Source organism: Hyla sarda, chromosome 2 (genome assembly GCF_029499605.1).
Source record: "Hyla sarda isolate aHylSar1 chromosome 2, aHylSar1.hap1, whole genome shotgun sequence".
NCBI classification, from domain to species: Eukaryota; Metazoa; Chordata; class Amphibia; order Anura; family Hylidae; genus Hyla; species Hyla sarda.
Window position 1 is genome coordinate 161,481,241 of NC_079190.1, and position 17,810 is coordinate 161,499,050.

Genomic DNA, 17,810 nt, shown 5'->3' on the forward strand with positions numbered 1-17,810 from the left:
TATCCATATTTGTGAAGTGTTGGTGTGGCACCATGGTCAAGCTACTCTGATGCATCTGGCATTGGTGGGTGGAAATCCTGGCTGATCCATGCCTGATTCATTCTTACAAAGGTCAGTCTCTCCAGATTTTTGATGGACAGACGAGTTCTCCTTGGGTTTACTATGGCCCCCGCCGCACTAAACACCCCCACTGATGGCACACTACTGGCCGGGCAGGACAGCTTTTCCAGGGCAAACTCTGCTAGTTGCGGCCACAAATCAAGTTTGGCTGCCCAGAAGTCCACCGGATCTTCATGTGTGTTGGCAGGGTCATGTCAAGGTATGCCACCTCCTGCTGGTTCAGGTCCTGCTCCAGGTCTACCTACTGCTGATGAGTTGCTTCACTATGCGGGTGAAGAAAGCTACTCATCAGCGACTGTAGACTCAGGCTGCTGCTGATGGGGCTGGTACTGCTCCTGCCACCCCACCCCTCCCCAGCAGCCATGGCAGTGGAAGGTGAACACAGAGGGCCCCCCAAGTCAGGCCTGCGAGAGGATGGACGAGCGCCGATAGGCATCAGCCAACTGACTACGTAGGAGGTCTCTGTAGTAGGTCAGATTGTCCTCCCTCTCAGTGGGTGTAAAAAAAATCCCTCCATTTAGTGCTGGTAGCGAGGGTCCAGTAAGGTGGAGAGCCAGAAGTCATCTCGCTGCCGAATGGTGACAATTCGGCGGTCACTACGCAAGCAAGTGAGCATGGGGAGTGGCCTGAATGCTGGCATGAGCGGTCACATCCTATAGGAGCTCCCGCTACCCTGGTGAAAAAACCCTGTTTTCACTTCCCTACCTGGCTGGTCTATCTCCAGTGGATTGCTGAGCGCCGGGGGAGTCTCTGGGAGCCTGTAGTTCCGGTCCTGTCGGCTGTTGCGGTTGCAGGAGCAATTGCCTTCCGCGGCCTGCGGATCCTGGTCCAGGGCAGAGTGGTGAGGAGAGGCTCCACTGTGGAGTGGTCCAGTGACGCGGTCTTCCTGATCCAAGGCTGTGGCGGTGAAAGTGGTGGAGTGGTCCCTCCTGGCTGTGTTAGTCTCTGGCCATCCCTGGAGCTGGGCGCCATCTTCAGCCTTCATGGGAGGGGCCTTGCTGGTTGCCATGGTTACTTCTGCAGTGGCTGGCAGCGGAGGCAGTGAAGGTGCAGGGTGGTCTGTCCCCTGCTGGGAAGCCTCCTAGCTGGGACGGAGTGAATAAGTTATCCTGCTTGCTGTACTTTCAACTTGCTAGCACTCTCTCTGGTCCTGCATTTCCGACTGCTTGCTACTGTCTGGCCAGCATTGAGATGTGCTTCACTAGGACTGTCCACTACATGCTGGGAGTGCCCCTCCCCCTGGAATGCTACCAGCCTTGCAGGTTGTGTACCCTGAGTGTTTACTGGGACTGGTGGTGCCTTCCCTAATTGCTGCTGACAACAGTTTAGATCATTCAGGGAGTGCAGTGCTCTTTGGACTTTACTACTAGTGTCTTTCTACCTGCTCAGTGTGCCCTGCTAGCCATGGGTGGCTCCCGTGGTAGACATGGAAATAAGAAATCTAAACTGAATGCTGAAACCTCAAGACCGACCGCAGATGAGGATGCCTCCTCTGATGATGGGTCCCTTTGCTCCTTCGGTTCCTGTGGCCCTTCTCAACGGGATCCTGGTGCTCATACCCCGCTTGTTACTAAAGTGTCTGTGCACGCGGCGAAAGCGATGAGCCATTTTTACAGACAGATCTAGGTGTGACTCTCCTGTCCCACATTTGTCCTTTTTGGACGGTTCTCCGACTCCTCTGCAGCGCTTATCCCCAGAAAGATCTGGGTCAGCTGGACTCTGGATCAGCAGTTTTCCGAATTGTTGTCTGCCTTTACTTCCTGTCAATCCATCATGGTGACTAAAGTTGACAAACTGCGGCAGGAATTTGTTATTTTGAGCCATGAGACCCAGAAGATACATGAGCGCCCTGAGGAAGTCTCTACAGTGGAAGATACTCTTCATCCTTTGCCGGACAGAGTGGACTCACTACAGCGCCAGATTACAGGAGTTCTGGGTCAGTTGGATGACATGGAGAATCGCCTGCGGTGCAACAATACCCGCCTGGTGGGCCTTCCTAAAAAGGTGGAAGGGAATGATCCAGTGCTCTTTCTTAAAACGTGGCTTAAAGAGATTCTTCCAGTGGACACATTCTCTCCCTACTTCTCAGTCGAACGGGCGAACAGAGTCCTTTTTAGACTTCCTCCTCCGGGTCTTTCTGGTCAAGCTCCTAAATTTTCAAGGATACAGATGCCAATTTGCGAGCTGTCAAAATTAAGGGAGAGGTAATTTATGAGGGGAGCAGAGTGTCTTTCTATCCTGACTTTTTTGTGGAGCTACGTAAGCAAAGGGTGTAGTTTACCGAGGTCTGGTCGAAGCTACGTGCCAAGGGCTGTCGCTATTCCATGCTCTATCCTGCTTGCCTGCAAATGGTAGATGGGACTTCCACTAAGTTCTTCACTTCCCCGATGGATGCGCTTCATTGGGTGGATGCAGCCCCTCCTGTCAGACCTCCAGACCGAACTGTCATGGACTGCCGTGTTCATAACTACTCCCACCCTGTTTCTGGTCTTAGATAGCAGTAGGGAGATAGATTTTTAGGGACCCTGTATGTTCCGGCTCTCCTTAAGGTCTACCTTGGCAATTCTTAGTTACCGGACAATTTAGTTTGGGAGGGGTAGTGGAAGTGCTATGCTTAAGAAGGTTCTTAGTTTGCTTGGCGTTTTGTTGACACCCCGCAGTAGTTGTATTTTTTGGTATAGGTCTGCACAGTGTTAGGGGATAATAGTTTACTATGTCCCGCTTTGTGTTAGACAGGGAAATAATGGGATTGTTCTGTTTATGCTTTGTTGCTTTTGTTTTTCTGTTTAGCGTTTGTGCCCCGTTTGTCTTTTTGTGGTATGTGTGCGGTGTGTGTGGTTCTGATGCTCCGCCCTTCTCCTCCTGGTATACCTTTGCTTCCTACTGTTTATATATTTGGTTGTGTGTAGTGATGAGGACCTTAAAAGTTATTAGCTGGAATATCCAGGGGCTTAGCTCCAAGTTCAAGAGGGCCTTATGTTTAGACTTTGTGAAACTCCAGTCGCCTCACATTATTTGCTTGCAGGAGACTCACATCACGGGCCAGAAGGTAATTGTCCTAAAGGGGGCGTGGATAGCACAGGGATACCATGCTTCTTATTCTAGTTATGCCAGGAGAGTCTTGGTTTCAGTAACTAAGTCCCTGCCATTGGTGGTTTCCAAGTAGCTTGTGACCACTTTGGAAGGTTTGTGATACTGCACTGTTCTATGGGCTCTTTCTCATTTGTTCTAGTTTCTGTTTATGTACCTCCTCTATTTTAGGTCCCTGTGTTGGAGTCAATTACTAACAAACTTTTGTCTTTTTCTCTGATCCTGTTTTACTTGTACAAGATTTCAATGTTGTTCCTGCTCCCCAGCTAGATCGCACCACTACTATTGACCCTGTCTCTTCATCTTTTAATTGGTGGCGCACAGCATTCGGCCTGACCGACCTCTGGAGGTGGAAATAGCCAATGGCATCTGCTTTCTCCTTCTACTCTGCTGCTCATAGATCATTCTCTCGTATTGATCTCGCTCTGGCATCCGAGGATCTCCTCCAGGTGGTAAGAGAAGTTTCCTACACCACTAGGAGGATCTCAGACCACTCTGCTGTATTGGTAGTTCTCAATCTAGGTCCTAGTCCCCCTCCTGTATTTGGCGCATGCACCCTGGTTGGCTACAGGCTGAGGCGGTGGTGGAGGCTTTAGGGGTTGCCCATACTAAGTACTGGGAGCATAATGCTTCGTATCCTGATCCTCTAGTTCAATGGGATGCTTACAAGGCTACGATTGGGGCGCTTTTATGGCGGGGGTAGCAGGTCAGCAGAAGATCAGTTCCGGCATGGAGAATAAGTTGTTGCAAGAAGTTAGTGCTTTAGAGGCGGCATATCTTAGGTATCCTTCACCTGATAGTGAAAGGGCATGGGCAGAGGTCTCTGCTGGTTGTCCAGACGGTTGGCGGATAGGGAAGCAGCTCTATTTGCATTTGGGGATAAGAATGGGAAGCTTTTAGTGTATCTAATGAAGGCTAGTCGCCCTGCCACTTCTATTCCTTGTATTAAGGGGGGGGGGTTCCATATTTTCTGACCCTAAGTAAATTAACTCTGTCTTTAGGCATTTCTACTCCTCCTTACATTCTGCTGCTCCTTTTAGGCCCTGTCAGAAGGAAATTGTGTTTTTTCTACAGGACCTATCCCTTCCGAAGCTCAGTCGCGCTCAAGTGGATGCATTAGATACCCCTTTTACAATGGAGGAGGTGGAACAGGCTATTAGGGATTCTCCTCACGGGAAGACCCCGGGTTTAGATGGGCTAATAGGTAATTGGTGTGGGATGAATGAGGAGCATTTGGCCCCTATACTCCTTAAATTGTTTTAATTGGTGCCTGAGGCTGGCTTTCTTCCAGACTCTATGAGGGAGGGGTTGATAGTGATACTTCCCAAGCCTGGGAAGGATCCGTTGCTACCTGATTCCTAGAGACTTATCTCCCTATTGAATGTTGATATTAAGATCTTTGCAAAAATACTGGCTACTCGCCTATATGGGGTCATTGGCTCTATCGTTCATGCTGACCAAACCAGGTTCATGCAGGGTAGGGCTACTGATGTTAATGTGAAATGCCTACAGCTTAATATCAGCGATGGGGGAAGGCTTTCCTAATGGGGTGGTGGTTAGTCTGGATATCTATAAAGCTTTTGATTCTGTGTTGTGGCCCTATCTCTGGGAGGTCTTGGATATGTTTGGGTTTGGCCCTAGGTTTTGTGCCTGGGTCCGCTTGTTGTATCATAGTCCCAGGGCTCGTATTCATACTAACCTAGATATTTCTGCCTCCTTCCTCCTGGGCCGTGGGACAAGGCAGGGGTGCCCATTATCTCCCTTCCTTTTTGTGCTGGCGATTGAGCCTTTGGCAGCGGCCATACGTAGAAATCCCACTGTGGCCATTGTGGAGAAAGTTTCCCTTTATGCAGATGACACATTGGTATATTTAGCAGATGCAGGGGGCTCCCTAGTTTCTCTAATTGACCCAATCGATAGGTTTAGTTCAATTTCAGGCTTGAAGGTGAATTGGGTTAAATCCTCTTTCATGGCATTATCACCTGACATTCTCCTTCCCTCTTCTCTTCCAGCGGGGGTACAATTGGTTTCCCGCTTTAGATATCTTGGGGTAGAGGTTACTGCATCCCTGGCGGATTATATGTCTTTGAATTTGGACCCGCACATGAATTCCACAGTTTAACGGTTGCATGTCTGGTCCTCCCTCCCTCTCTCCCTAGTTGGAAGGATTAATATTTTTTTAATAATTTACTTACCTTAATTCCTTTATCTCTTTTATTTGGCTCCCATGGTCACCCGTAAGAAATATTTTAATAAACTGTGTGGTGCTCTGGGATCCTTCTATTGGCAGGGAAAGTCTCCCAGACTCGGTCGGGCTCTCATCCAGGCTCCTAATCAGCATGGTGGTTTAGCTGCTTCCGATGTAAATAACTATTTTCTTGCCTCTCAGTTGGTCTATGCAGCGTGGTGGATCAAACTGGATCTGTCGAACTCGGCAACTGCCTTGGCTGGAGCACTTATGGGTTCCTATGAAACTCCTCTTATCCTCTTCCCTTGCAAACTATAGCTAAAGTGTGGTCTGTGGTGTCGAGCAAATTTCCATAGCCTTTGGTATCTCCTAGGGCACCCTTGTGGGGGAATGTGCATTAACCTTACCTACATGGGTTACAGGAGGCCAGCTTTTGGGGTTCTCATGGAGTCAAATTTGTGATGCACTTTTTCTGGGAGGATAAGGTTTTCATGTCCTTTGTGGAAGAACGTTATGGTATCCCTGGAAGTGCCTTTTATAGGTATCTTCAGCTTAGGCATGCGGTTCACATGCATTTTGGCTCTCTGATATTTACACCTGCGTTTTCTGACTAGTGAAGAGCGGCATATGCCATATTCGAATTTGCGATATTTCCTGAATATGAGGAGGAATATTCGTCCCATATTCGTGAAATTCGAATATTCGTTATATTCATGAGGTTTTTTGAATTGCGAAATTTCGCTATTGCGAATGCGAAATTAATAGCAAAATTTCGCTCATCTGCGCATGCGCGCTATAACATCATGCGAGGGACGTTGCTAAGATCTGACAACTGTGCTTGCATAACTCTCATTGGCTCACAGGCATAAGTAGGGTGGAATTTCCACGAATATTCGCATTGCGAATATTCGTATTGCGAATGTTCGCAATGCGAATATTCGCATGCATAAACCTTTCGCCTCACAGTCTCATCCCTGGGTCTTTAATGAAATGATACAAGCATTGCATTTATCAGTCGATGGAGATCCCTACAATGTGCTCAGTTTTTAAAACAGTTTGAAAAAAAGACGAAAATTCGTAATAGCGAATTTTAATCACGAAATTCGTAATATTCGCGAATTCGCGAATATGCGATATTCACGACGAATATTCAAATTGCGAATATTCGTGAGCAACACTATTTCTGACATGGAGATTCTCCTGGGCATCACGGATCTATCTAAAACCCTTACTCAGTCCTATGCTCTCCTCCAAACACTGGGGCCTAGCCCGTTCTCGAAAGCCTATTATTAATGGGTGGCTGACATTCCTGATCTGTCTGAGTGCCAGTGGAAAGAGGTTGAGAGCTCCTATTACTCCACGGTGGTTAGTAGTAGGTATATGTTGATCTAGTCTCGGTATGTTTTGAGGTTATATTATACCCCTGCTAAGCTGAAGCGTACCTCTGTTCCACTACCTCCCGGGAAGGTAGGCTTCAGCGAAGCAGGTGGTCTACCCCGGGCACATTTGGCTTCAGACTTTTCTCACAGGCAACCTGCAACCCACTTCTCCTGATGATGATGAAGCCCCTTCTGCACCCTGCTTCCAAGTGTGATCGGCTTCATCATCATCAAGTTGTGTCTGCACATCACTGATGTCCTCCTCAGGTTCCTCAACAGTGTCTGCTTCAGGAGCCTGAACACTCGCAAACACCACCTCACACACCACTCTCCTCATCACTACTTGTCCGCCTAGCGGAGGAAGCAGCGGAAGTCTCCTCCACTTCTTGGCTGGGCAGTAGCTGTTGACTGTCCTGTAGTATATCGTCCTCACTAAATAGTGCAGCTGGACCCACAGCATAAGATACTTCTGTGGGAGAGGGAACAGCATAGGACAGAGGCAATGGGAGGACAGGGACTGCTCCCGGGCCATGCCAACTGTGGTTTGTGTCTGAGGAACCCACCAACTGTTGACTGGGGTGCAAGATGTCACTTGTGATGAATTGGATGACCGTGTCAACCAATCGATGATGGCAGATGGATTGCTGGTCGAGACACAACCGCTAGCTGATGCCGGGAGCTCAGGCCTCTTGCTGCGACTCCTGCTGCCACTCGCCCTTAGTTTGCTGCGACCTGTGCCTGATGAATTTAGGCCTCTGCCACTCCTCTGTGCACGTCCTGGCACTTCTCTGCCTTACATACTTAGTGTGTATTTGAGGGGAGTACAATACACTCCACTACACTTAAAACAGTATTTCTCTACAACACCAGTAGGTGTGTACTTTTACCTGGCCTTTCACAGTATCTAGGCCTTTAAGACTTTACCAGGAACAAAATGGTACACCACTTAGATGTACTTATGTGGTATGCACTTATGAGGGGACGACAATGCACTCCAGTACGCTTAAAACAGTATTTGTCTACAACATCAGCAGGTGTGTACTTTTGCCTGGCCTTTCACAGTATCTAGGCCCTTAAGACTTTAACAGGTACAAAATGGTACACCACTAAAATGTACGCACAGGTTACACTTAAAAGAGAACAATATGCTTTTAGTGCTCTGCTCATTCCAACTGGCTGGCTACTATTAGATTTTCAGTTGTTGTACACACCAGTGCTTCAGCTGATGTGACTGGGAGGTGAATCGCTGCTGAAAAAATGCTTTTCTTTGCAACACACACACTGCTCTTTGTTCCTCTCTCTCTCTGCAATAGAACGCTGATGTATCGCTGCTGTAAAAATGCTTTTTCACTGCTGTCTGTCCCTCTCTCTCTGTAATATAATGCTGATTTGACAGGCCGCAAGATGGCTGCTGATTATATAGGCCTGTGACATCACAGGGGTGGCTGGCTGCTGATAGGCTGCATGTGCATGTGATTCAGGTTCATCCCGCCGACCCTTGTTCCCGCCTTCCCAGGATTCCTTGCTCCATGTCCTCACATGTGGATCCGCCATTTTAGATGCCCTGGAGCCTGGATCGCACCAAATGGAGTTTAATGAAGCGAATCGCGGCGATATTCGCATTTGTTGCGAATTCAATTTTTCCGAAAATTTGTAACAAATTCGCATTCATCAGATTCAATTCGCTCATCACGTGAGCACTGAGTAAAATTTGTGAATATTGCAAAATCGACAATGACATTTTTGAAGGTGCATTCAGATTAGTGGTGAGGGAAGAAACTGTGGACACCTGTTTTGGTGGCATAAAGAGGACCTACATAATATTAGGTGTTTATTGTTGTGGCTGACTGGCTTGTAAATAGGTAGATGTTAAATGGATACACTTTGGGTCTCTTTTTATTTTTTATTTTTTTGTTAAAACTTAACCACTTAGGGACATTTCTTTTTTTTATTTTTGCACTCTTGTTTTTCCCTCTTCGTGTTCTAATAGCCATAACGCTTTAAACTTTCCACCTACAGACCCATATAGACTTGTTTTTTAGCTCCACTGATTGTGGTTTGTAATAATGTCACTCACTTTACCACAAAGTCTATGGTGAAACAAAAAAATTATCTGTGTGGCAAAATAGAAAAAAGAAAGAAAATACATTTTGCAAATATTGGGGGCTTCTGTTTATACTAACTTTTTTGTAAAATGACAGATTAACTAAATTCTGCAGGTCCATACGGTTAAAATGATACCCAATTTGTATAGGTTTTGTTTTTATTTTTCTACTTTTAAAAAATTATAACTTTTTGTACGAAAATGAGTATGCTTAAAATTGTCCTCTTCTGACTCCTATAATTTTTTGTTGTGATAGGACTTTATAGGTGCGCAATTCTGGACTTTTATTTTGCGTGGTTTAAATAACATTATATTTTCATAGTTAGGAAATTTACACATGCGGTGACACCACATATGTTTATTTTTGTTTACACTATTTCATTTAACCCTTTAAGGACAAAGGATCTTTCTTATTTGCACTTTCGTTTTTTCCACCTCACCTTCTAGAAATACTAACACTTTTAATTTTCCAGCTACAGAACCATATGAGGGCTTGTTTTTTGTGCCATCAATTATACTTTGTAATGTCAATCAATCATATCACCACAAACTCTATGGCAAAACATACACAAAATTATTTGTAAGGCAAAACTTTAAAAACACCCTCTATTTTATAACTTTTGGGGCATCCGATTCTACACAGAGTAATTTTCAGTAAAAATTACAACTTTTCTTTATTCTGTAGGTCCATGCAGTTACAACGATACCCAGATTTTATAGGTTTTATTTTGTTTTACTTCTTTAAAAAAAATTATAACTTTTGTACAAAAATTTGCATGTTTAAAAATGTCCTATTCTGACCCCTATAACTTTCCGTATAGCAGGATGTGTGAGGGCTCATTTTTTGCGCTTTGATCTGTAATTTTTATCGGTACCATTTTTGTTTTGATGGGACTCTTTTTTTTTTCAAACTCAAAAGAAATTTATTGAACAGACCCAGAGATTACATGATCAAGCAGTACAATCAGGCAACGGCCATGTGAGGCCAAAACATAGAACGGGTCAGGAAAAACGCAAGGCAATACAATGCATGACAATAAAACAGATATGCTAAAAGAATAATAAATCCAAGAATGTAGAATATTAAATAGGCCTCCCTCATGCCAGGGCAAAGACAAAGAGGAAGCAGGAAAAAGGATCAGGGTAAGCAGGGAGTAATGGAAGCCCAGACAGCAAGACAGGGTAGGCGAGAGCTAATAAAACATCCGTTGGAACAAGACATAAAACGTTCTACAGGGCATAGCAAACACACGTACAAGACAGAAAAGGAAAACTCAGGAAGGACAAAGAGGGAACAAAAAGATAGAGAGACACAGTAGAAAAGAAAAACCCAACCAAGTAGACACGCAACATAGGAACCCAGCCAAGGCGGATACCAACAAGATCAGCAACCCCAAGTGGATACACCAGGGAAGGCAGAGCAAATCCTGACACATCAACTGTGTGGGACAGAGAGGCCTTAGCACAAAAGCTGGTACCCAGGGGAAGAACAGAAAGCGGACGACAGAAGCCAGGTAGCACCAAACCTGGAAACATCCGCGAGATGAACGGCCAGAAGCTTCTCCATATGTTGACATTTCCAGCATCTGGGAATAACTGTTTTAGTGACCTGGAGGAGGTGTCGTGCGAGGGCCTTCTTATATTTCTCTTGCGCCATGGGAAACATGTAGCGCAAGGCAGCCTCGGGACTAAAGGGGACCTGAACACCCGTCACATCCTGGATAACTGAAGAATCGATCACCAAAAAGACAACAGTTTGGGGTACCTCCACCATATGTGCCTCATAGTACCCTCGGCACCACCACAATGCCAACAAGAGCTCGGTACAGAAGGGTACCAACAATGAAGTGTCATCGGCACCCGGTACCATCGAGACAAAATCTTATAACTCGTCTCCTGAGATTTCGTAGCAATTAACGCCTTGTGAGTCAGGAAGAAACACAGAGTCCATTGGTCAGGAGGAAAGGATTTGCCCAACTCTGTTTCCAAGGCTCGACAAAAGGTTGGGAGGGACTCGGATCTGAGAGACAATAACAAACCACAGATGGCAGAGATTGAGTGTAGAGGGTACGAGGAGGCTAAGCATAAGGTAAAGTGCCCAGGAAGGCCAGAGAAAAAATGTTGTAGCTGGAGGTAAGCAAAAGGAGCACGATTAGACAGCGGGCTATCCCCCACCAAGACATCCAAAGGCTTAAGCACACCACCAGCTAGGACATGGTAAAAACGGAGGGGGTTGGACAGAGTAGCCCCAAGGAAACCACCATTGAGAGAAGAAGTAGGTATAAAGTGCGGATTGTCAGTAATAGGGAGGAGGGGGCCCCCTCAGTCAATGAGACAGGCAGCAGATCCCGCATTATGCAATATAGCCAAGGTATGATGGGTCACATAGGATGGGAGAAAACTATCCTGGGAAGCAGGGGACCAGGTCCAAGGCATGGTGGAGAGCACTTTGGGGCAAATGTCTTGTGTCAGGCGAACCCAAAGTTTAGAGTATTATTATAGAACAGGTCAAGGACTCACGGCAGTCGGGGAGGCCAACTCCTCCTATTAATTTGGGGCAGGTCATAGTGAGCCTATTTAGCCGAGGACGGGCAGAGGCCCACACAAAGGAACAAAAGCATGCCTGCAGCTGCCGCCAATACTGAGAGGGGATATGGATGGGAATTGTTTGCAGTAAATAAACAAGCAAGGGGACCGCCCTGTCTGAATGAATGGAAAATGGGGTGGAAAGGGCGCCATTAATTTTTAAGCGGGCCCCTGGGGTATGGTACAAGGCAAACATTTTTGCAAAAAAATTGGGGCCCAACCCCACATGCTGTAAGGTCTGTGCCAGGGAGGACAAGAAGATGCAATCAAAAGCCTTTTTGGCATAAAGAGAGAGGATCATCAGAGGCAGCTTATGAGATTGCACATAGTGCATGATGTATGAGGTTTTAATTGTATTGTCCCTGGCTTCCCTTCCCAGCACAAACCCCACTTGATCGGGATGTATGAGCGTGGGAAGAATGCCATATAATCGATTGGCCAGGAGTTTAGAATGAATTTTTAGGTTGACATTCAATAAGGATATAGGTCTATAACTACCACATGAACGTGGGTCTTTAGAGGGTTTGGGCAGCACTATCATATGAGTCATTGTAGAGGCTGGAGGCAGGGGAGTGTAGAGAGAGATGAAGTTAAATGCCCTCAGCATAATGGGAGAGAGGGAATCTAATAAAGATTTGTAGAATATAGCCGTAAAGCCATCCGGGCCTGGGCTCTTCCCACCCAGAAGGTGCTTTACAACCAGGGATAATTCCTCCAAGGGGAAGGGGGCATCCGGCATGTCCCCCTCTTCAGCTGGAAGGGCAGGGAAAGTTGATAGGGGGCAGGAGGGGGGGAAGGTGGTACAGATCAGAAAAGAAGGAATGAAATGTGGACATGATATCTTCCGTGGTGTGTACCATAGCCCCAGAAGGAGACCGAATGAAGAGGATATGGGTCTGGTCCATTCTGTTTCACAGAGCCCTGGCAAGCATTCCTCGGCTCTTAATTCTATATTCGTAGAACCTACTACATCCCACTTGGAGCCAACGGCCTCACGAGTCCTCCAGAAGGCATTTCACCTCCAAACGAGCCAGCTGCAAATCATGCAGAACAGGCTGTGAGAGCGAATGTTTGTGTGCCAATTCAAGCAATGGTAACCTTTGATAACACCTGACTAAGGGCATTGGCTTTCTCACGTTTCAATCTAGAGCCGTGTCTGACCCGGAGGACACATTTGAGCTCCTTCCACTGGGCCAAGGGAGCAGTAGGGTCCCATGCATGATCAGACACAAAGTCATAAACAGTTGTGGTGAGAACAGCCATACAGACCGTATCAAGATGTATGGACTCGTTCAACCACCACGACCATTCGGACCTAGTCAAGAGTGGAAGCTGGAGGGAACAGAAGACCGGAGTGTGATCTGACCAGAGAATGTTTCCGATCGCAGTGGTGGATAACCAGGAGAGAGCGTTGTGTCGAACCAGGATATAGTCCAGGTGGCTGTAGGACTCGTGCGGAGAGGAAAAGAAACAATAATCCCTATAATATAGGGATGTTGTAAGCGCCAAGGGTCGCAAAGCTGGAGCTAAGAGAAGAGGGTTTGACTTGCTTAATAGCAGAGTAGGAAAGACCCGAGTGACCCGTGGAATTATGCAGAGTAAAATCTGGGTGAAGGCCCTGCCACCCACTAACAGAGAGAGAATGGACATCAAGAACAACATTAGTGGCCTGATGAGTTAATGACTTGTGTATGGCAATAGCCACTCCCTTAGACCTGGAGTCAGGATTATTGGCACAGAATCAAATGGGATAGTGCCTATTCTTAAGGGCTGGGGTATGTCCCTCCTTAAAATAGGTTTCCTGGACATGTACCTTGCGTTTATGAAGGTGGTGCAGGATTTGCGTCTGCTTTGCCAGAACGGTAAAACCTTTCACATTGAAGGATGCAATATTGAGGTCCGCCATTGGAAGAGGGTAGGATGAGGGCACACGTCCAATCGGGTCCACCTCAGCAGGCACAAAAACAGACAACCAACAAACATGGGATAAAAAAGAAAAAGGGAAAAAAAGAGTACAATAAGCAAGGAAGAAAGAAAACACAGAAAACCGAGGAAGGTAGCAACAGAGAAAGAAACCGCTGCGGCACTCTAAACACAAAAGCATAAGCTTTAGGAGAACCATACACCAAAGGACACCTCCGGCAGGAACTCCAACCTAATGGGGGGGAGTGGAAGTCATAAATAGAGATGTCGCGAATTGTTCGCCGGCAAACAGTTCCCGGCGAATTTAGCATGTTCGCTTTTGCATCGCCGGGCAAACATATGTGAAGTTCGATTCGCCCCCTATACTTTAACATTGCGGTAAACTTTAACCCTGTGAGTCATAGTCAGCAGACACATTACAGCCAATCAGCAGCAGTCCCTCCCTTCCAGACCCTCCTACCTCTTGCACGGACGCCATTTTACCCTCATTCGGCATGCTGCAGGATTATGAAGTGGAGGGTCAGAGAAGCTGCTCCTGCTGTAAAGGGAAAGAGATAGCTAGGTTGCTGCTAGGTGGTGTATTCAGAGTCCAGTTTACTCCTAAAGCACTAGTGTAGCATCTGCTTTAAGGACAGCACCCAAAAAAGCCCTTTTTAGGGCTCAAATATCAGTCCGTGTGTCTTGCAACAGCTGGAGGCACCCTGGTTGGGAGGGAACCACTGGTTAAAAGGGGTACTCCAGTATAAAACTTCAGTTCCTTCAAGCAACTAACTACTACAGTATTCAAAGGGCTGAAATATATCAGTCCGTGTGTTTTACAACAGCTGGAGGCACCATGGTTGGGGACCACTGCTTAAAAGGGGAACTCCGCTGGCAAGCTTTTTTTCTTTAAAGCAACTAACTACTACAGTATTCAAAGGGCTGAAATATATCAGTCCGTGTGTTTTACAACAGCTGGAGGCACCATGGTTGGGGACCACTGCTTAAAAGGGGAACTCCGCTGGCAAGCTTTTTTTCTTTAAAGCAACTAACTACTACAGTATTCAAAGGGCTGAAATATATCAGTCCGTGTGTTTTGCAACAGCTGGAGGCACCCTGGTTGGGGACCACTGCTTAAAAGGGGAACTCCGCTGGCAAGCTTCTTTGCTCATTGTCACACTAGTGGAAATCATATTTGGTGTGACAGTTGTGCAAATTAAAAAAATTTGCACAACTGTCACAAATTTACCAGCCAGGTGTACATGCCTAATTTTTTTGGCCTCTGCTGCTGCACTTTTTCTGGTGCTGCAATTTTTCTGGCCGCTGCTACAGCTGCGGCTGAAACAATACCAAATTTTTCATCCATGTGTACATGCCTAGTTTTTCTGGCCTTTGCTGCTGCACTTGTTATGGTGAGGCAATTTTTCTGGCCACTGCTACAGCTGCAGCTGAAACAATACCCAATTTTTCATCCATGTGTACATGCCTAATTTTTCTGGCCTCTGCTGCTGCACTTGTTATGGTGCTGCAATTTTTCTGGCCGCTGCTACAGCTGCGGCTGCGACAATACCCAATTTTTCATCCATGTGTACATGCCTAATTTTTCTGGTACTCTCTGCTGACATCGCTGTCCATTTTAGCAACCATGGATAATAGATGTATGCTAAGGGTAGCATGGTGGCTGCTGCCTTGCAGTGCTGGGGCCTTAGGTTCAAATCCCACTCAAGGGGGGCTCTAACTATGAGCTGCCTAATATGGGGGAATCTTATGTGCTGCCTAAAGGGGAGCTCTAACTATGTGCTGCCTAACATGGGGGAATCTATGTGCTGCCTAAAGGGGGGATCTAACTATGTGATGCCTAAAGGGGGCTAAAGCACGTTATTCCAAACCATTTAGGAATGTTAGGTGATTTATGCCCTTTATGGATTAAAACCAGACTCTGCATCAACTATGTAATTTTCTATGGGAGTTTTGCCATGGATCCCACTCCGGCACGCCACAGTCCAGGTGTAAGTCCCCTTGAAACAACTTTTAAATCACTATTGTGGCCAGAAAGAGTCCCTGTGGGTTTTAAAATTCGCCTTCCCATTGCGCGGAAGTTAGCGTTCGCGGTTCGCGAACCGAAAATTTTATGTTCGCGACATCACTAGTCATAAAAGCAGAAGGGGAGTCCGGGAAAGCTCCCAACACATGAAGAAGAGAAAGGGAAAGAAGAGGACATTTGGCGTTAAGAGGCCTGAAGAGAAAATGAGGAAGGGAGCAAGTCCTAATCGAACAAAATATGTCAAGTAAATGGGGGGAAAGAAGGGAGAAGGGGTAAGGGAGGATGGGGAAGAAAGGGGGGCAGAAGAGAGTGGAAAGGAGGGAAGGCCGGGTGGGAGCGGGAAAAAGGAGAAGGCAAAAAGGAGAAGGCAAGTCCAAGTCCTGCAAGAATCCAGGCAAGCCGTCCGGGGAGAGCACAGTAAAGGTCTTCCCATTTTGGCCGACAGAGATGGCGAAGGGGAAACTCCAGTGGTAACGGAGATCATGCTCCCACAGGACTTTGAGGATGGGCTTGAGAGAAGCTCTCTGGGCCAAGGTATGGTGGGACAAGTCCGGAAATAATTGAACTTGGACATCCCTGTAGAAAATTCTCCTGCGGGCACGTGCTGAACGGAGGATGTCCTCTTTAATGGTGTAGAAGTGTATCCTCACATCTCGGCGGCATTGATCATCAGGACTAGGAGGCCGAAAAGGTCTGTGCGCCCTATCCAATTCAATGTGGGCATCTGTAGCCCAGTCCAGAAGGTCATTGAAAATGGATAATAAGGCAGGATATAACTCATCCTGGCCCACAGCTTCTGGCAGGCACCGCAGACGAATATTGTTCTGTCTGTTACGGTTCTCAACGTCGTTGAGATGTTGTTGTAGAGTGAAGAGCTGATCACTGTGCTATCACACCACCTGTTGTAGAGCTTGAACAGAAGAAGATGAAGATTCCTGTGCAATTTCCATTGCCCCACTCTAGTCGGAGACGTCCTGACGAAGTTGAACAAATTCTTCCTTACACTCCACCACCATCTTTTTGGCCAAGTAAGAAAGATCATCTTTTGTGGGGAGAGAGGCAACTAGAAAGTGTAGGTCTGCTAGAGTAGCCCCAAAAATGAAAGGGGTACCCATCAGACTGGGTGGAGGGCCCCATGATGGGGTTCCTTAAACATGGTGTGCCGCCTCTGATGGTGCAGAAGACTGGGGCAGCATATGGTCCACAGCAGAAGGACTTGGGGAGCAATAGGAGTGAGAGTCCCATGGGGAGCCGGAGGGGAGGCAGCAGTCCCTTGGTGTGAGTTATGCCAGGTACAGCATAGAAGGCCATCATAGCAGGGGAGCTTTGCAGAGAAAAAGGGGGCCACTCCTCAGGGGCCACATCAGGCCCCAGCCCCATATCATCAAAGGCCACCAGATGCTGGCCCCCAGAGAGCAGATGGAGGCTGGGGGGAAGCGTCAGGAGTGGGGAAGTGCAGGCCAACCATCCCAGGCTCCTGTGGAGGGGACAGCAGGGAGGCCGGAGCTGGATCCCTCCTCACAGAGGGTTCAGGACAAGGAGGTGGTTCATGTGCAAGGTCCTTGGGATTGAGCATGGAGCCTACCTGGGACCCGGTGGGTGCCGCCAGCTTGAAGGCAGAAGGGCTGTCCTTTCTGGCAGGAGAGGTGCAGGCTGATGCAGCGCCACCATTATGTGAGGCTGCGGCAGAGAAGCAGCGGTGGGTCCCAGCCGGAGAGGAGGTAGGTAACGGAGCGGGCAGATGAGCGGAGCCGGATGAGGAGCAGGCAGGAGTGCAAGGCCTGCGAGCACAGAAGAGCCGGCAGCCATATTGCCCGGGGCAGAGATGAGCTCCGGCAGGGCTGGGATCGGGTAAAATATGCAGTGAGATCCGGTTGAGGAGAGGGGGGGGGGACAAGAGAGAGCCCCTTTCTTGTTTTTCTTGTAGGTTCTCCCCATAAAGAACGCCAAATGCCTCAGTAATAGCAGGTGCAGGACCAGAGCGCCAGCAGCATGCGTCTTCAATCAACCTCCACGCAACATTTTTTTGTAAATTACTTTTATTAAAAAATCTTAATCCTTTCAGTACTTATGAGCTGCTGAAGTTAAGTTGTTCTTTTCTGTCTAAGTGCTCTCTGATGACACCTGTCTCAGGAAGTTTCCAGAATAGAAGAAAATCCCCATAGCAAACCTCTTCTATTCTGTGCAGTTCCCGAGAAAGGCAGAAATGTCAGCCGAGAGCACTGTTGCCAGACAAAAAAGAACAACTCAACTTCAGCAGCTGATAATTATTGGAAGGATTAATATTTTTTAATAGAAGTAATTTACAAATCTGTTTAACTTTCTGCAGCTAGATGATATATAAAATAAAGTTTTCCATGGAATACCCCTTTAAGGTATACAAAGTGACCAAAAATA

General features: G+C 47.1%; 1 protein-coding gene across 1 annotated transcript in view; it reads right to left on the minus strand.

Moving 5' to 3' along the window:
- The window catches only part of ITGBL1 (integrin subunit beta like 1), a 500,590-nt gene that overhangs the window by 385,166 nt on the left and 97,614 nt on the right, over positions 1 to 17,810 (minus strand). The window lies entirely within an intron of this gene.